Here is a 21,876-nt window from a genome sequence, read left to right as displayed (position 1 = left end):
CTACATAAAGTCTAACAAAATGCTTAAAACACAACTTACCCATTGTAATGGTGTAAGATTCTTGAGTGATATTGAGGTGTGCTTCGGTTTTCCACCAACACCCACCAAGAAACAACCATTCAAGAGGGAAGAGAGAGAGGGACGAGAGAGTGGGACGGACGAGAAAGAGGGAAATTTTTGAGAAGTTTTTTCAGTTTTTTCTAGAGAGAGAGAGTGGTGCACGAGAGAGAGGGAAGAGAGAGAGAAAGACCAATTTCAGTTTTTAACAATTTTATTTTTTTTTTTAAAAAAAAAAAAGGTAAAATGGGAAGTTCATGTAATCAATGGACTAAATTTGTACAAATTAATGGAGGGTATAAATTTTGATATGGGTTGTATTATTAAGGCCAAAATATGAAATTTCCCTTTTAAAACAAGTCAATCTAATACCTTCAATTTACGTTTTCTTTTTCCTTCATTCTCCAATTCTCTACATATTCTATTCTCTTCGTGAATTTCTTTTTCTTTTGGTAACTAATATTCATTAATGAATCTCTTTTATTTTGGTGAAAACTATTTTAGACCAATATTCTACAAAAGTTATTGACTTCACTCCCTATTTTGTTAAATTACAATTTACACTTTGTATTTTTTAAAATAGTACAAATAGTACTCTAAACTCAATTTTTATCAATATAAAACATAATAATAACTTGATTTGAAAGTGTTATGATCATATTGATTATATTTTTTGCATTTGTTCATGTTGGAAACTGATTTTATTTTTTTAAAAAAATAAATTGAGCTCAAAATATTATTTTATAATATTTCAAAAAAAAAAAATATAGTCCAATTTCTATTCTATATAAAATGTGGCTATAGAACTGAATTATTGGTTTATGAGAAATTATTAGATGACTTTTTTTTTATAACGATTTATTAAAATAATAATTTTTTAATTCTTAGTTTAACTATTTTTATGGCTAAAGTAACAACAAGTTTAACAATTCTCGGTTAACTTTCATCTACCATCCACCTTCCACCATCTATATTATTAATTAAAATCGTGTTAGGATAATATTGCTTCATAATACTATTAACGATAAAAAAGAATAGTTTTGAAAAATTGTATGGTGCATCCATATTCTTGGTCAAACATATTATATTAATTTCCTTCAAAACATATCAATCTAAAGTGGTGTAGTAACCATGGGTTCTGATGAAGATAAGAATAGCAATGATCAGCATAGACGCGCGCGAATTATACGTCAGCCACAAGGCCACCCTCATCTCTGTCTCGTCCTTATTCGCCTTCACACTCCTCGTCATCCTCTTCTGCTTTCTACAAAAACATACATATTATTCATACATATTGATATCTTTATAATTGGGTAACTGTATCATTAACATCTTATCTTGATATGGTTTTTGTGTTTCAATGGAGTTAGTACTTAGTATTATGTATTGTAAGCTCTAGATGTGGTATTTTATGCATATACTATAATGTGTGATACACTTGGTTTTTCTTAAGCAAAATGAGATTTATATATCTTTTTCCGTTATGTAAATTTTCCATCTAAAACTGAAAATTGTAGAATATGGGTTGAACAGGGGCAAACTTCTCTTGAGAAAGCCAGTATATGTCTGCTTAATATTGTGGCTTCGTGGGCTCTTAAACACTAAAGTCGTAGCATCACTGTAATCATGGGGTTCAATTGTATTCAAATAATGAGGTATATTTTCACATTTAAAGTATCATATATTTATATTTATATTTATGTAATATTAAGATTGTTGAGTCCAAAGCACATTTAACGGATGAGTCCAAAGCACAATTAATTCACCATACAAATTGTTGAGTCGATGGAAGATTAAGATAACATTTAGTTATGCTTAGTTTTATTTTTCATAGGGTTTTCTATATTAACACTTTAATTAATAATTATATTCTTCAATTTCAAGATGACACTTTTTCATTCATTTTCGCTACATTGTATTTCTTTTAAATTTTGCAAAACACATATTAATGCTTTTAACTTTCCCGAAACAAAGAATAAATATTAAAGTCATATGTTGTTATAACTTATTATAAATTATTTCATCACATTAAGGACAATTACTACATGAGTATGAGTATGAATATATTAAAATTAATTTACTATTTATTATTAATAACAATGTGCATATAAGTTTATATACACAACAATGGTACACTCACCAAATTTAGTTTTATAAAACAAATCGTTCGAATAATAATTTAAAATTAGTTACCAAAATGTCTAACAAAACCACTAAAACTTAAATAAAAATGATATTTACGTGGTATTTTATATCTCTATGATTACTTTTTAAGATATAATTATTTTACTTTGATTGTTTTCTATCAAAATCAGAAGTGATGGATATGGTCTTCAATTATTTTATTTCATTTAAGAAAATGCAAGGTTTGTAACTGTACTTATTATTACTTATTGTTACCAGTTTATAATGTACGGTACTTATTGTTTGTCACTATTTGGATTCACAATTCAAAAGTAAAGAGACATGAGGAAAGATTTCTCGATTTAGAATGTATATGTGTATTATCTATTATATTATAATCTCACCTAATAATTAATAATATTTTTTCTTCAATTATTATTTTTTTAGAAAATTTTTTTTCTTCAATTATTAATTTTATCACTTTTAAATAAAATAGAAAATATCGAGCATAAAATTTACTATATGTGCCTCGCACGTAACTTTTTACTTGTATTATCAATAACAGAGAAATCAATTGGTAACAAGATACAAAATAATATTTTAATAAAGAGTTAAAAATATTATTTCTTTTAAAAAAAATCCAATCAATATCCTAAAATGATAGTATGACTTGATTACTAAAAAAGTAAAGTATCATATGTTGAAAACTTAGAATTATATAAAGATGGAAATCTCTCATAGTACACTTATATTTTGGTAAATCCTCTTATCTATTTTAACATATAAATAATTTTTTTAGTATATTTTTTTTCATGAATGCATACGATATAGCTATTTAAGATTACATGTAAATTTTCAAAAAATTCTAAATAGTTGAAAGTGCCGAAAATAAAGATCAAATAGTTACAACACATATAAGAAAAAACAGTGTGTTACAAAATATTTAAATCTTATTTTTCGTCATTGTAATTATTCGAAATTTTTTAAAAATTTACAAGTGATCCTAAATAATTTTTAACATACGTACATGATCATAAACTAAAAAAAAAACGAACTATAAAAAAGCTTTTCTGGTTGTTGTAACATATAGGGGTTTACCAACACCTTTTTAGGGGATGTATACATAGACTTACCCTATAAAGATAGAGTAATTATAATTGTGCACTAAAAGAGCTCTTTTGGTTGTTGTAACAGATTGGAGTCTACCAACACTCTTTTAGGGGATGTATCCTAGACTTACTCTATTAAAATAGAATAATTATAAATATGCACTAAAAAAACTCTTTTGAGTTACCGTAACATATATGGATCTACCGACACTCTTTTAATTAAGAATGTACCATATGCTTACCCTAAATATAGGGCACGTTTGGTACGCATGATTGGACTGGATTGGACTAGTCTGGACAAGATTGGATTATGTTGAAAGTAATCATGTGTTTGGTTTAAGAATGGACTGGACTATTTTATTTATTTCCTTTTAGAAGAAAAACTTAAATTAAAATAAAAATATATAATAATAAACAAATAAAAAATGAATGATTCACAGAAAAAAAATAATAATTAAATTATAAAATTAAATAAATAATATATCCTATATAATTAAATATATATCATAAATATATAATAAAATAATTTAGCATATTTTTTTATTTAATAAATAATTAAAATAGTAAAATAAAAATAATTGTATAATATAAAATTATTTCTGTTAAATACTAATTTAATCATTAATTTAATATAAATATTAATTTTTAAAATATTTTTGTAAATTTTCTAGTCATTTAAAAATAATATATAATTTTATTGTCATATTGTTTCTCTTAGAATCAATTTAAGTAACTATTGTTTAATTAGCAATATTTTAAATTTTGAAAACTTATGTATAATAATTTAAAATTATACATTTTCACTAATTTTAATGAATAAGTTTTTTATAACAAAATTTATAAATAAATGTGTGATAATTCTTTCATTTAAATTCTTATAAAATTTAAAATATATTAATAAAATCAAAATTAAAAAAAAAAAAAAAATCTCATCTGCATGGGATTATTTATCCTACCCTACTGGATGGGAAAAATAATCTCAGATAGATGAGATTAGCTGGATTAGTTATTCAGACTTGCCATACTTAAATACTGGATTGGACAAATTAACCTGTCTAATCCAATCCAATCATGGGTACCAAATGGGCCATAAAGTAATTATAAATATGCACGCACTAAATTATTAACACTTTTTTTTATCATATTGGTGTATATATTTAGTAATAATTTATATATATTTATAAATATACAAAATATATATCTGCACTAAAAGTAAAACATTACATCCATTGAGTAGGTGACTTTTTTAAATTATTGGCAGATGCTAGAGCCTAAGGTGATGAATCTTGCTAACTGATCTCGAGTGAGAAGCTTCTCATTAACAGCTTGCTAAAGAATAAATCGGTGTTTCGGAACCTTCAATTTGTGCCAAATTGTCTTGTGATAAGACACTTTCTCAGCTGAATGAGCGAGAGATAAAACATTTTAGCTTTGAATTTCCCAGAATATCCAGCTGCTATTAACGCATCTTTATCAATTGTATTCCTCAGTATCATGAGTTTTTTAAAATACCAGCTAGTGTCAGCTGGGTTGAATGTCCATAAGTCTCGGTTCTTTATATAGATGCAATTAATCCATTTGACCCAAAGGGAATCCTGTTTAGCAGCTATGGCCCATACGTACTTAGCCATGAGAGCAACATTCCACTTTTTACCTTCCCTATAACCAATACCTCCATAGTCCTTAGGCAAGCAGACTTGACTCCAAGAGGTAAAGTGCATCTTACTTCTATTACATGTCTCACTCCACAGAAAATCCCGACATAACTTGTCAATTTCAGAAGTAATTTTTTGTGGAAGGATAAAGATGCCCATCCAGTAATTCCTGATTCGCAGTAAAACTGATTGGACCAACAGAGCTCAATCTGCAAAGGAGAGGTGGCGACTCATCCATCCATGAATCTTCTTACCAATCTTCTCCACTATACCTCCATAATCCGAGTCTTTCCATTTAGTAGGCCTCAAGTTAACTCCAATGTACGTTAGCGGAAAAGAACCTTCAGTCAACTTCGAGGTATCTAACATCATCTTCTTATAATTATTTTTACTAATATTAATTTATAATGTAAAATAATTACATGATGAATGAGTGTAATGCATTAAACAAAATGTGAAAGAGGTCGGGTAAAAAATTTCCAACGCGGTAGTGTTAGATAGTATTATATAATTGTATCTATATTATATTTTAATATAAATTATATATAGTATTAATTTTTATAAGTATATACATATATAATATTTTACTATAAATAAAAATTAAACATTCAACTATATAAAAATATCACATATAATTTAATTTAATATAATATAATGGGATTTAATACCATGTCCCGAACAAATTCTAAATCTTTATTTACATTTATTCAATTACCTTTAACAGTTTTTTTTTTTTTGAGAGAGAAAATCTTCAATCTAGCATATTTTATTCAATATCAGTTTTTAATTAACGTCGCTAGTATATTGGCATCAACTAATTAAACATGCATTATCTATAACTATATAAAAATGAGAATGTGGGTTTGGGCTTCCTACAATAAATTACCAAATTGTCCTTATTTTTTTTGTTAATTACTATTAAATCCTCACATCATTTAATCACAAGAAAAAAATTATAATTTAGACAACTCCACTTCTTGTATACAATGCATATAAATACATCTTATTATTTCTTTTTACTAATAGTTTCTCATGATTTGTTTATATAAAAAAGACTACAAAGCATAGATTACAACTAATAAAAAGTGTGAATAATTTTTGGGCTTTACATATTAAATTATTTATTTAACCTTTGTTTTTTTTTTTTTATGAAAATCTTTTATAATTTAATATAAATTACATTACTTTAATAACCACCATACTTTTATAAGTGAGAAATTTTGTAAGTAATATTTCTTGTCTTTAATTATTTTTTGTGAATAACTATAAATTAGTTACTAATCACACAATAAATCAATATAAATAATAATATTTGTATTGATGAAACAATATATGTATATGTATATATTATAATTTATATCTATAAACATTACCATAAATAATTATATATTAGCTAATAATTACATAATAAATTAATATAAATAATTATATTTGTGTTGATGAAATAATGTGCATACATTATAATTTATCTATAAAAATATTACCATTAACAATAAAATATTATTAAAATGTTTTTTTAATTACTCTCTATGAATAATCTATAATCTATAACTATAAAAAATGTTAATAGTTTTTAGGCTTTTACATTTTAAATTACTTTACTTATCTTTTTTCTTCCATTAAAATCTTTTATAATTTAATATAAATGAAATTATTTTGATAACTATTATACTTTTACAAGTAAGAACTTTTTTGAGTGATATTTTTAATTTTTAATCATATATTAGCTAATAATTGTACAACAAATAAATATAAATAAGCATTGTTATGAAATACTATGCATACATTATAATTTATCTATAAACATTATAATTAACAAAAAAAATTATTAAAATATTCTAATCCCTTATATAAGTATAATAATTATGTTTGTATTGATGAATAGAAACTATTTGCAGGCATACATTATAATTTAAGTATAAACTTGATCAACAATTAAAGAAAATTAGTAAAATAATTTGATTTTTTTATTAATTATCATAATAGTATAATTATTTATCATATATAACTTAATATACAAGATAATTATTTATAATATATGTAATAAAAATATTATTTTTTATATATATATTTTTTAATTTTGTAAGTATAATCACGTGCGGAGCACGTATAATTTTACTAGTTGATATTAAAAATTAATATCTTATTGTTGTGTCATTTTCTTCTTTTTGGACTACCACCATTTTTTTTTTCTTTCTTTCTATTAAAAAGTATAATATTCTTAGAATAATAATTTTAAAAAATAAGAAAAACATTGTTCACATTATGAGACATAATTATTTTTTTAATTTCAAAATTATAGTATTATATATTTGCTGCTCCAATCATAATGAAGATGAAAAAATTGAGTATATATTACTGTTTTAGGCTTCATATTTTATTTGCAAGATATTTTTTGCCCAAAAAATTAAAATATACGCCTTCCATGCATGCACTATTCGCTCGCATTGTTTATTAAAAATGAAAAAGAAAACTTTCTATATTTTGGTTATAGTTTAAGGATTTGGTTATTTTTATTCTTATTAAATAATAGTTTCTTGTACACTGTTTCTAACCTTCCACCACTAAGGATGAAATAATTAATTGTACAAAATCTTGCTACAAATCTAGCACTTAATGATAATTGTATGCAGTTTCTTCTGTTTTGTTGGATCAAAATTTAATTTTAAATATCTCAAACAAATATATATATATGCATACATATGGGTGACTATTCAATGGTTACATTTTTATTGTAACCATGTGGTTACATTTTTTGTTTAACCTGTAATAGCAGGTTACTAATAGGTAGACTTTCTTTTTTTAGATTTAATTAATTATAATTAACTATTTTATTAAAATAATTAATTAAATAGACATTCCTTTTTTAGAATTATTTAATTATAATTAACTATTTTCTTAAAATAATTAATTAAATATTTAACAAGACCTCTTTTAGTAATTAATATTTATATTTAAATCCATACTTGAATTATTTTAATAATTAAGCCATTTAATTATAATATTTACAATAAAATTTATTTATTTTTTACAAAATTAAACTTCTTTTGACACAAATTAAAATTCTCTTCTTATACTAAATTTTCAAATAATTAATTATTTTTAAATAATATTTAATTATTTTGTTACAATTATATGAACTAAGTATGAGGCCTCAAGCTAATCAATCGATAACAAGTGCAGCCATTTTTTTTCTAAAAAATCCTTCAACTTATTTCATTTTTAATTTTTTAAATATTTAAATAAAAAAATTAAATAATTAAGTGTAATAATTTAAAATTAATATTACAAGTATAATAAAATTTAAATTATGAAATTATATGTGTATAATTTTAAATTATAAAAAGTTTTGCTATAAAATTTTAAATAATTTAAGTATAAAAAAATAAATTGCTAAAAGATCCTTATATAGTAATAAATTGTAAAAAATTAATTAATAATTATAATTAATTTAATTTTAAAATATAATTAATCTTAATTAAAGTTTTATAAGGAAATAAATGATTAGGTTACTTTCAGGTTACAAGTTATTTATTATTTATTTTTATTTAATTTCCAAATTAATTACAACCATTTAATAATAATCCAATGGCTTAAAAAAATGTAACCATGAAAAAATGTAACCATTACAACCTCTTCCACATACATATATATAAGTCCAAAGAACAATAATAATAATAAAATGATACCACTACGACCGATCCAAGCTGTTTGGGGGCGTTAAGCGAAAAATTAAAATTATGCATTTTATTAAAAAAAAAAATTATCATTCAATAATTTATAAATTTAATTTAAAAGAAAAATATTTTATAAATTCTAAAATAGACAAAAAATTTAGAATCATATAGGTTTAGCTTGACCACTAAGGTGTCGTATTGATGGGTGCCCGGTTTTGGGTCTGTGTCCGTTATGTTAGTTTTTTGAATTTTATCTGTTCCTGCTCTTTTCTCATTTGTATTATCCCTCTTTCAACTGCTCCCGCCTTCATTCCATGCTTGAAACTGCCCTGTTTTGCCCTCTCTCTGCCTGTTAGTTCTGATGGATCCTCTTGCTCATTCCATGAATTCAACACTCTCGCTCACTGAGAAGGAGAGTTCTGTCATCAATCTGCATGATCTCAACCCACCGTCCCTTGTTGATCGCCCAGAACATGTGCTCCTAGCCCGTGTAGTTTCCACAAGGACTATCTTTAAGCCCCATTTTATAGATCAAATGTTTGGCCATTGGAAAGACCGGTACACTGTTGTGATCCGTGATCATACTTCTGACATTTTTCATATCACCTTTGGCTGTGAGGGTGATATGAGACGGGTGCTTGAAAAAGAACCGTGGCATTTTCAGAATCACCTCATTGTGTTCATTGCGCCAGATGTTCACCAAAATGTCTCAAAGGAGGATATGGTTTTTACTTCTTTTTGAGTCCAAATATATAGACTTCCTTTTCTCAGTAAATCATCTACACTTGCTGAAGCTCTTGGTAACACAATTGGTACGTTTCTTGAAGTTTATAAAGACTCTACAAATGAAGGATGGGGTCCGTTTCTTCGTGTTCGTGTTCGATTGTGTGTAACTAAACCTCTACTGCGTGGCCAAATGATTAAAATTCCCAGAATTAAGGATGAATTTTGGGTTGATTATAGGTATGAGAGATTACCTGAGTTTTGTTTTGAATGTGGCACACTAGGCCACCCTTTTGAGCAATGCGTTAAGTTCATGGAGAGAATGGATAACGGCAACGACGATGATCTTCCATATGGGCCATGGCTTAAAGGTTCCAAACTTCCCATTGATGCATATGATCGTTATTGCACTGATTTTTTAAAAGGAAATGTATGGCCATTACTCACCCGTCTTGCTCAAACTTCCTTTACGAGTGCTCTGCCTGTCCACCAATCTCGGACTCCTTTAGTGCCTAGAAATCTTTTCTTGGGTGAATCTTCCTCTGCTATCTCTCAGCATCCCCGATCTCCACCCTTAAGTGCATCTTTTGAAACTCAATTATGCACATCCACTGTTAGTCACACCAGTAGCCTTCTTGCTGCAACCAATCATGCTGATCTGCCTTCAGTTAATTCAAATGTTGCTACCCACACTCCATTTATACATTCACAGCCCTCCCAAGGCTTCTCATATACCCATTCTGCCTGTGCCTCTGCGAAACAACTTCCCCTTAATTTGTGCAAAACTCATGATTCACACAATGTTCCTGCCCCTTCCTATCCAACTTCTCACCAGGCCAATTCTAAACTCAAACAGCCTATCACTTTCCCTCAAACACTACCACCACAGTCTTCAACTCCCATCTCCACTTCGGTTGATTTATCACACATTTTTATGCCTGATTTCGGAACAGCTGTATCTCATCCTTCCGCTTCCCTTAACACCTTTGCTACTTACCCTCCAAACCCACCCGTGGTTAACATGGATTACACTAACAATCAGCCTCTGCCATCTCTCTCTTCGAACCCCCTTACACACTTTGCAACAGCTTCCACTCTTACATCAATTCCCTCAATCCTGAACCATGAAGATGACAAAGAGAACACTCCTCCTAATGTCAACACCAAAAGAAGTAATAATGACTCTCTCTCTATGCGCAAATTCTTAAAAAGATGTCGTGGTACTGCTGGCACAGCCACATCCTCTCAGTCACAGGATGCTGGTGTTCAGGTTTAAGTTTCAACAAGCCTTGATTCTCGGACCTCATTTGACTCCTCAGCGGAGGTTGTTATGCAACCCCGCCTTTCGCCATGAAAATTTTAAGCTGGAATGCACGGGGTTTGGGGAACCCGAGTGCGTTTCGACATCTAAGACTGTTAGTTCAACAACAGTCTCCCCAAGTTTTGTTTCTCAGGGAAACGAAACTAAGTGGCAACTCTATTGATCGTGTACGTACAGCTCTACGTTTTTCTAATGGCCTTGAGTCTCCACAGGTTGGTTTAAGTGGAGGTTTAATGCTTCTTTGGACTGATGAAGTTGAGGTGACTTTGTTACATTTTGGAAAGGTCTTTTTTGATTGTTATATGGCACCAATTGGAGGGCCATCTTTCCACTTTACAGCCTTTTATGGTGAACCTGCCAATAACATGAGAGAAGCTTCTTGGACTCTTTTTAAGCGCTTTGCGGATGTTGCTCCGCTCCTACCTTGGGTAGCAATCGGTGACTTTAATGAGATACTCTCTAATGCTAATAAATCAAGGGGTTGTCTACGCAATGAATCTCAAATGGAAGCTTTTCGCAGCACTCTTGACCGTTGCTGCCTATCTGAAACTCAGGTTGAGGCTGATGTTTTCACTTGGGCCAAGGATCGTATTGCTCCTAATTCCCTTCGTGAACGTCTTGATTGGTGTTTTATTAATCACATTTGGAGCCCAATTTTTTCTCAGCCACATGTTCAACATTTGGATTTCTTTGGCTGACCACCGTGTCATCTCAGCTACTTTTTCTACTGCCACATCATTACAACAACCTGAAAAAAGAAGGAGTCGCTTTCGCTTTGAAAAACTGTGGTTGTCGGGCCCTGAAAGTGCAGAAATTATCAAGCAACATTGGTCCTGTCATAATGGTGTTGAACCAATCGATATGATACTACACAATTTAGAGATATGTGCAGCTAATCTACAATCATGGCACCAAACCAAATTTGGTCTTATGAAAAAAAGAATTGCTGCAACACAAGCTACTGTCAACGATCTCAATAACTCTGCTGCCCGTACTGATGATTCCATGGCCGAACTTCGAATATCTGAGGCTATCCTAGATGAGTTGTTGGAACAAGAGGAGGTGTATTGGCAACAACGATCCCAGGTTGATTGGCTTAATCTTGGCGATAAAAACACAAAATTCTTTCACACCAAAGCCTCGGCTAGGAACTCCAACAACAAGATCAAATTCCTTTTTAATGATGCTGGGGTTAAGTTGCAATCTAAATCTGACTTGGCTGCGGAAATCAATGCTTATTTCACTAACATATTCTCGGCCTCTGTGATTGATGAACCTGCTCTGCTGTCAACTTTGAATGCCATTCCTACCTCAGTTACTACAGACATGAATTCAGATCTAACTCGACCCTTTCAACCTGAAGAAGTTGAGACAGCTCTGCATTCTATGGGTTCGGATAAAAGTCCTGTCATGGATGGCATGTCTGCCATGTTCTACCAGCAAAATTGGTCTACAGTTGGGGATTTGGTCACAAAAGTGGTTCTGCAAGTTCTTAATGAAGGGGCTGATCCTTCAAGGTTGAACAAAACGCTTATTACGCTCATCCCAAAAATAAAGAAGCCTCAACGTATGCAAGACTACCGCCCCATAAGGCTATGTAATGTTATCTCGAAACTTGTCACTAAGGTACTTGTGAGTCGTTTCAAGTCTGTTCTTCCACATGTTATATCTGAATCGCAGAGCACTTTCTTGCCCAACCGACTCATTACAGACAACATCCTAGTGGCTTTTGAGCTTGTTCATGCCATCAAGCATAAAACTGGGGGACGTTCTGGAATTGCTTCATTTAAATTAGACATGAGCAAAGCTTTTGACTGTGTGGAGTGGCATTTCATTGAAGAAGTATTGCGAAAAATGGGGTTTGCGGAACAATGGATCACTCTGATAATGGGTTGTGTGACTACCAATAGCTTTTCTTTCTTATTAAATGGGGAAGTTACTGGTTCCTTGGTACCTACAAGAGGACTTCGTCAAGGGTGCCCTTTGTTTCCATACCTATTCCTTATTTGTTCTGAAGGGCTATCATGCTTACTGAGAAGCGAGGAACTTGCTGGCCAGCTTAATGGGTTCAAGCTTACTCGTCAAGCTCCTTCGGTATCTCATTTACTATTTGCAGATGACAGCCTTCTTTTCTGCCAAGCTAATGAACGATCTTGTCTTGCTATTAAACGGGTTTTGGATACTTACAGCCGTGCTTCTGGTCAGGTTCTCAATCGCGATAAGTCTGTGATGTCCTTTTCTCCTAATACTACATTAGCTGCTCAATCGTTCTTTCGTAGGCAGTTGTTGATGCCGATTTCAGAGTGTCATGAGCGATATTTGGGTCTTCCCTCTTACTCCGGTAGAGACAAAAAAGAGCTGTTTAGTGACATTAAAGCTAAAGTTTGGAAACTCATGAACAGTTGGAGTGAAAAGATATTCTCAGCAGGGGGTCGGGAGGTTCTGCTCAAAGCTGTAGTTCAATCTATTCCAACCTACGCTATGAGTTGTTTTCGTTTACCGATGTATTTCTGCAATCAACTTGAATCTATGATGGCCAACTTCTGGTGGGGATTAAATGAAAATGGCTCTCGAATACATTGGCGTTCTTGGAAACTTTTGTGTCAGCAAAAGCAAGATGGTGGTATGGGATTCTGATCCTTTGAGCATTTTAACCAAGCTTTGCTGGCCAAACAAGCTTGGAGGCTTCTTGATAAACCAGATTCTCTTCTTGGCAAAATTCTTAAGAGTCGTTATTTTTCTCAGAACTCTTTCTTAGAGTCTTCTCTTGGACACTCCCCTTCTCTTACTTGGCAAGGGATACATTGGGGAAAGGATTTACTTGCTAAGGGACTTCGTTGGAAGATTGGTGAAGGACATTCCATCAAGTGTGCATCAGACCCGTGGATTCCTGGGCACAACTCCTTCCTGCCTATGTTTTTTTCTGGTTCACACACTATTACAGTTTCGGCTTTTATCACTGAAAATAGAGAATGGAACCAAGCTATGTTGCAGACATCTTTCTCCCAAATTGATGTTGACAGGATACTTACAATACCACTAAGTTATTTCCCAAGTGGAGATCAATTAGTTTGGCACCATCACAATTCGGGTCTCTATACTGTGCAATCTGGATATCATTTTGCTGCTTCATTAGCAGATGAACGTGACTGCTCCACCTCCTCTTCGGATGCATCCTGGTGGAACTTCTTTTGGGCTCTTAAGCTTCCTCAAAAAGTTAAAATATTTGCATGGCGGGTCTACCATGATGCTCTACCAGTAGCAACTTCCTTGGTTCGAAGGAAAATCATTAATGACTCCACTTGTTCAATCTGCAAACGAGCTTGGGAGTCGATTGGGCATCCACTATTTGGTTGTAAGTACGCTCGGGCTGTATGGAAACATTTAAATCTGCACTTTGATTGGCAACAGTCGTCCTCCATGAGGCGTGGTGATTATTTGGTGCACTTAGCCTCCATTTATTCCCAATCAGAAATGGAGCAAATTATATGTACACTTTGGGCAATATGGTCAGAACGTAACTGAGTTGTTTTATTTCAGGATTATTGTTTTATTTCGGACAGATTGGAGTTGTAACCTTTTCTTCATCTCCATATTCTATATTTATGTGTATGTTTTATTAACAGTTGTAATATTATTTAATATTTTGTTGTTTTATTCTTATTATTTTTTTTTTTGAGTTATATTTTTGGTTTCTAATTGTATTGAAGCACAACAATTAAATTTCCAAGAAGTTATTTGAAAATGGGTAAATTTGTGCAACCATTTATTGGTGATAAGTTGAAAAATATCTCTTTTTTGTATCCATTAATAAAAAATACGCTCATATTATTTTTTTATTAAAATATACTTACTTTTCTAAGTGGATTGTCTAATATACTCTCACTCTCTGCTTAAGTCTAGCATATAATTTACATAAACTAAGGGGTCTAATAGTGATATCATCCATAAAAGTGAGCATATCTAAAAAAAAATATGAAAATGAAGGTAAAAATTAGAACAAATTAAGTAAAATGGATATACAATGTAATTTTCTCTATTTATTGTTACTAATATATATACTTTCTTATGTAATCTAATGCTTATTGTTTCTGATACAAAACAATTACAAATTAAATATACACTTTTGAAAAAAAAAAACTAAAAAGCCTTAAAAAACCATAAAACATTATAAAAACTACCAATAACTTGGAGAGTAACAAAACTATTAACTTTGGGCATTTTACAATTTTGTATACATTATTTTAATTAATTACAAAATATGTGCAAAAAAAACTTATTAACATTTTCTCATACACTTTTATATATAATTAAAAACTTTTTTTCAATTTTTTTTATAATATATATATATATATGGTAATAGTTATTGATTAGTATATATATGGTAATATTGGTTATGTTTATTTTTATGTTTACAATTATAATAAACATACTAATAATATAAAACATTTTATATATGTGTTTATTGGCTATGTTTATTTTATGTTTACAATTATAATAAACATACTAATAATATAAAATATTTTATATATGTGTTTATTTTATTTTCTATTAATTAAACATACTAATTTAATAAACAAAATAATAATATTCCCATAAGTTTATTATAGAAAAATTTACGCCAGTGAACGTTGTTTTCATTTTAATTATGAATTTAGTCTTAGTTTAATTAATACGGTTTTATACCGTTTATATTTTAAAATTTGGAGTGACACGTATACCGTTCCAAATGCTTTTCATATTTGATATGTTTTGCATGTATATTACTCTTGCCCTTTTTCTTCTGTAAAAATAGAGGACATTTGTTGGGGTAAAGAAAGATAAAAGGCCTCCATCAATATCAATACTCTTGCCCTTTTTCTTCTGTAAAATTCTGAAGCTCTCTCTCTTCAATCTTCTCTGCTACAACATTCAATGGCTTCCAGTCGATGGCTCAGGCCTGAGGTAGGCTTTCAAGTTAGGCTTATTTCTCCTTTGTTTTTTTTTCATCTTTCCGATAAAGTCTGTACTTTTCTTTTGTTTTCCTAATTATTTATGGGTTTGGATTTTGTATTTAGGTTTACCCACTGTTCGCTGCCGTCGGTGTCGCCGTTGGGATTTGTGGGTTTCATACAACTACTATATAAATAAGAACATTACATTTTAATTACCATAAGTAACTAATTTGTTGTTTTTTTTTTATGTATGTTCTATTTGAATTATTCACTAATGAATCTCCTTTTTGTTTTTTTAAAAAAAGTTAAAAAAAAATTTGGTAGCACCGATAATTATTTGAGCTCAAAAATTATATCACCGCAATCTGCTTTTCAAGAGGATCGTTTTAACATATGGGAAACATATATTATAATATTTATTGTAGCAACCCATAAAATTAGATGGTATACTTATTTTGTTCAAATATAATATTTAGTTACTTCTTTGTTAATAATTTATAAAAGAAAGAGAAAGGTTACTTTTATCTTGTTCATCTTCTTAAAATTGCTAAAAAAAAAAGTAACCTCAAGGTATCTTAAATAATAAAATAACATATAATATAGTCTAAAAATTAAAAAAAAAAAATCATAGTTTTAAGGTTATCCGATTAAAATAAGCAACTAAATGTGTATGATAAAAAAATTATTCATGAAATAATTTTTTTATAATAAAAAGTAACTAATTGATATATTATTTACATCAAAAGCTACCAAAACGTTGCTTTTTTTTTTTAAAACTTGCAAAACACTGAAAATTCTGGAAGCGAGAATTTTCAAGTTTTTCCTATTTTCGGTAATAATTTTGAATTTCGGTATTTAAGCTGACGTGGCACATCGGTATTTGCGCAAAAAAATTTGTTGAAGGTATTTTTATAAATAAAATCAGTTTTTGGTATAATATTAAAAAGACCCCTTTATTATATCACTTTTCGTGTGTTATGTTTATTTTTTTAGTAATTTTTTAGAAAATAAATAATATATATATATAAAAAATTGTTTATCTTTATCTTTTTCTTTGTTTATTAATTGTGTCGTGTTTATTTTTTTTAATTAAATAATTTTTTGAATTTATAAAGTTATGTTTGTTTATTTATTTTTTGATATAAGAATTATACTTCAATAGAAAACTCGTTCACTAACTCATTAGAAAATAATCAATATATAGAAACAATACAAAGAAAATATACTTATTTTAGTATAGTATAAATTGAATATGTCTATTTTTATGTTTACAATTATAATAAACATACTAATAATATAAAATACTTTGTATATATATGTTTATTTTGTTTTCTATTTATTAAACATACTACTTTAATAAACAAAATAATAATATTCACATATGTTTATTATATCACTCTACGTGTCATGTTTATTTTTAGTAATTTTAAGTATTGATTTATATTTATATATATTAATGTTTATAATTTTGATATTGTATTTTATTAAAAAAAATCTTATTGAATTATAATAATTCATACTAAAATAGATAATAAACATTTATCTTTTAATAAAAAAATATTTAACTTGTTTATTTTTATAAATCTGTTTAATTAATTTTACGAAATTGTTTATTTTGAGGTTTAATAAACATATTAAAAATGTATGGTTTCATGTAATAAGTTTTCAAAATGTATAAATTTTTAAAATAATTTTTTTTTTTGCACATTTTTTGTAATTATTTTGTTTTTGTTGTACATTTATGAAAAAAGCCCTTTAACTTTTACCTGGAATAATTATGAGTTTTCACTAATAAGAATACTTGATTCTCATCACTTTACGAACAAAAAAAGAAAGTAACTACTAACAACTCCTCGGACGATAATTAGAAGAGTCCAATAGAGATATTTAAACACATCCCATTATTAAACAATGTCCTTCTATTCTCCATAGAATAAAACTGGTGTGGTGGGCCTCAATTAGCTACACCAATATAATTTGTGTTTGTGTACTACCTTTCACAAAAAAATATATACATAATTTGTGTACAAACAAATTCCCATAAATTTAATAAACCTATTTTAAATATAATCTAATTTTATAATAAATCATAATTCAGCCTTATTTTAATAACAAATCAAAACAAAAAGTCTCTCAATAGACTGTCCATGGCTGATCTATATTTCCTGAGCGGATTTGATCAAATCCAACTACAAAAGAATTCGCATGTTTTATATTAAATTATTTTAATTTTAAATAATGTATCATATCAGTTTCTTACTCATGATTTTGTAACCAGTTGTAATGCTTTGATTTGGTTGTTATTATTATATATATAATAGAGTACTAGTAGAGTAGCAGTTCGATATTATTAGTAATTGTTTATTATGTAATTATGAAAATGTGACATCGCTTCATATGTACATTGAGTTTTCTTAAATAGTTTCTGTCACTCTCTCTGTCCTTTCTTTATTTTTTTTTTAGAAAAAACACGTGCTCTATTTATATAAATATAATTAGTTAACTGTGTATAGGTTCCTTAAACACTTTGTTGTTACTAATTCCTTGTCACCCCTTTAACTTTGTCATTTATATTATTATAAAAATTGTTATTTGTTAATGTGTAGCCTAGCTAAAAGGAAAAGTCATTAGAGATGAAAAAGACGTTTATCAATTCTTTTTAAGAGATTGATGATGTAGGTGTTTGAAATTTGATCAATAGATGAGCACGACTGATAAAGGTATATATTATCATCAAAAATACTATCAATGAGTATTCACCTAGGTGATTCCCCCATTGTGCATAAAGCTTCAAATCATTCAAGTTCATATAAGGGAAAGAGAGAAAGAGAGGATGAGTGAAAACAAGAAATTGGATTCTTCTCAACTAAACTGTGCATTGTTTACATGAGACCTTTATATAGGCAATGAGGCAAAGAAGAGTTAGTTAGGATAAATAATTAAGGTGACGTTTGGTTGGAGGTAATGAAATTAATAGAATGGAAAGGAAAGAAAATAATTTTCATTCCATTGTTTTGTTTTGGTTGCATATTAAAGTGTTGGAATGTCATTTCAATAGAAGGGTCTTTCCACCATTTTGGTGGAATGATTATTTCATTTTGAAATAGAAAGAAAGACCATTCTAATGTATGATGATAGCCAATAAAAATAGAAGCACTAAGTATCATGTCACTTGGCACTAGACATCTGTTTAGTTTTTGTCATGCTCAAGATGACATGTCACTTGGCACTAGGCATCGCCTCACAGGCAATATGTCGCCCAAGAGCAGGCGACATATCTCTTGAGACTTTGACATAGTTTCGTTTCGTAATTTTAAAAATGTTCCAAGCGACATTTTCATTGTACAGTTTTCTCTAAAACATGCATTTCACACTTCCTTTTGACCAGAACTTCTCGGGTGACTTAGTGCATGGTTACTTACTGCATGTTTGACATCATAACTAAAAAACTGTTTTTTGTTTTTAAAAACAGAAAATTATTTTTTCAAAACAATTTGGCTTGTTTGGCGTTATTTTTTGAAAACAGTTTTTAGAAAATAAAGTTACAAAAAACAAGAATTTTAAAAACAGCAAAATGTTGTTTTCTGTTTTAAAAACCAATTCCCTTTTGGTCAATATTGTTTTTAAAAAATACTAACCAAACATGAGTTGTGTTTTAAAAACATTAAAAACTATTTTTTATTCTCATTTTTAAAAAAAAAAAATTGAAAACAATACCAAACATGCTCTTAGTTTACTCAAATTCAAGTTTTGAGACCCTAAGAACAAATTCTAACACGTCCAGCAAGTTCAATATTAACTTGAACTATTAGGTGGAACATATCTCATTGATTACTCTACTAATTTTAATAATTTAACCTAAGTATTTAACAAATTCCAACACCTCCTATTTGTTTTGCTATTTAGTAGTCTTTTAGTTAATTATTTTCATGATTGTGTATATTGTAGTTATTTAAGATCATCTCTGTAAATTTTTTAAAAATCTGAAATAGTGTAGTGCTAAAAATAATGTTCTAAATAATTACCATGCCTATAAAAAAAAATAGCCATCGTGAGTTCAACAAAATATTTAAACTATATTTACGGCACGACAAATTATTAAATATAAATTACAAATTTACAATTAATCTTAAATACTTACATCGAATATAATTATGAAAAAGATTTGGATTAAATAAATTTTCTTAAATGTCAAAACAAATAACAAGTTTACTGAAATACCCCTAGATATGGTACAAATTTTTCTTATTATTTATGAAATTCAATACTTATTAGACTAATAAATATTATAAATTAGTCCTAGCCTAAATTACAATGCCCTATAGCAATATAAAATATTCAAAGGGGCACAAAACAATATTTTACATGATTTATTGGTGTAATATTTATTAATATAATTTTGCTAACTATCGGTGTACGTATATCTATTATTGGTTCACACATTTTAATTTAAAATGAAACATGTGAAAAAAGTTTAATATTCAATTGTTGCAGTAATTGGATTATATAGTACTGTCTACCGTAGCATTATTAATGGTTAGACTAATGACATGCAAAAGAAACCAAATAAATAATAAATAATAAACTTTGTCAAAAAGAAAGAGAATATATATTTTCATTTTTTTTTTTTTTTTGAGTTTTATTTTAACCATAGTGGAGGAGTAAAGTGTGAAAGACATATGGGTGGATAATTACTTACCCTGGCCAGTTGATGCATTGTTTTGTACTAGGGTCACCACAGAAACCCCTGGTAGGTGCGACCCCACCATTTCACTTTCACTCACGTGCTAGTTATGTCCAATAGTATAGGACCCCACCTTCCATGGCCCATAACTCTAATACTACAACCCCACCCCACCTGGCTCCACTCTAATTTACCTTCATCAATACTTAACCCTGCCTTTATATCTATAGCTATGTCCCACACCCTATCACCAGCACGGACACAGGTGTATTAATGTGGGCTATAATTTTACTAACAAAAATATTATCTTTTAAAAAATTAAATATAATTTTTTAAATTTGATAATTATAGATCAAAATGGTAAAAAAATCACCTATAAAATTAAATAAATCTAGTAAAAATAATTATTATATAAGTATAAATATTTTTAAATAATAAATAAACTCCCTACAAATTGTAAGGAGGAAATTACATTCTATACCCTTTTTATATTGTCCTCTTTTATTTTTACCTTTTTTTTTAAAATATATCATTTTTATCTCTTTTTTTAAACATTGTACCAATTTTGCCCCTGTCACTTCAAGATACTCTCCATGTGATTCTCTTATGTAAGGGTATTTTGGGTACAATACATATAAAAAGAGGTATGTTTTAAATAAATATAAAATTAGAGGTAAATTTGATTAATTGATGAATAAAAGAGGCATTTTTCAACTTACCCCAATTGTAAGTCCGTCACTACCTATCACCCACACAACATAGCTAATGGCCCCTGTGATAATTAATGGGAAATTTACATCATTTACTAACTTTTCCAATAATCTTACAATTATACTTTGACACGCCCAATATAACATTTTTACTGTTTTTTTTTTTTTTTTCATTTGGCAGTATACTGCCTTGATTCAAAAATATGGACATTAGTTATAGGTTTTTATATATTATGTGGCTTATAGGTGTCTTTATGAGGTTTAATCTCTTCATTGTTTTAAAAAATAGTGGTTTAAAAAGGGATGATTTGACAACTTTATTATTACTTAAATTTGAAATTAAAGACAACTCACCCATCACCCACGTGATTCCCATTCCCAAGCCTATAAATGTATTTTGTTTCTCTCTCTATCTCTTTTTGTGGGTTGATGTTTATAGAAAAATTCTTGAGATTGGTGTCAAGATAAAGACCATCAACCAAGAACGTTACATAAAACCCTTCTCTCCATTCTTCACTATTTCAAAAACTTACAAAGCTCATTCCTTTCATTCTTTTTTTCACTTGAGTTTTGAGAGAGAAAATAAAGATATATATAGAGAGAAATTTATTGCGGGTGTGCTGAAAGAAAAAACTTGAAACGATGATGAAGGAGTGTGGAAGCTCTCTTGGTGAAGAGAGCATATCTCAGTAAGAATATCTTCAAGAAGAACAATACAGAGGAAAAAGAAGAACACCAAACAACTCAAACTTTCTAAGTAAAAAAAATTTCTTTTTTTCTTTATTTATTTTTTCTAAAACGACATAAATTTTATTGGGTTTTTGTTGTTTTTACTAATTATGTTTTCTTTTCTTTTTTGGGGTTATAGTTAGCTCTGGTTTT

At 28.8% G+C, this 21,876-nt stretch overlaps 1 long non-coding RNA gene across 1 annotated transcript; it reads left to right on the top strand.

Moving 5' to 3' along the window:
* The first annotated feature begins 15,274 nt into the window (after positions 1-15,274).
* Positions 15,275-15,815, top strand: LOC133029159 (uncharacterized). Its single transcript, XR_009683349.1, has 2 exons — positions 15,275-15,610; positions 15,724-15,815. It is a non-coding gene; the product is annotated as an uncharacterized LOC133029159 (long non-coding RNA).
* The last annotated feature ends 6,061 nt before the right edge of the window (positions 15,816-21,876 follow it).

This window comes from Cannabis sativa, chromosome 1, assembly GCF_029168945.1.
Source record: "Cannabis sativa cultivar Pink pepper isolate KNU-18-1 chromosome 1, ASM2916894v1, whole genome shotgun sequence".
NCBI classification, from domain to species: domain Eukaryota; kingdom Viridiplantae; phylum Streptophyta; class Magnoliopsida; order Rosales; family Cannabaceae; genus Cannabis; species Cannabis sativa.
Note: the sequence above shows the minus strand (reverse complement) of the source record. Positions and strands in the feature narration are given on the sequence as shown.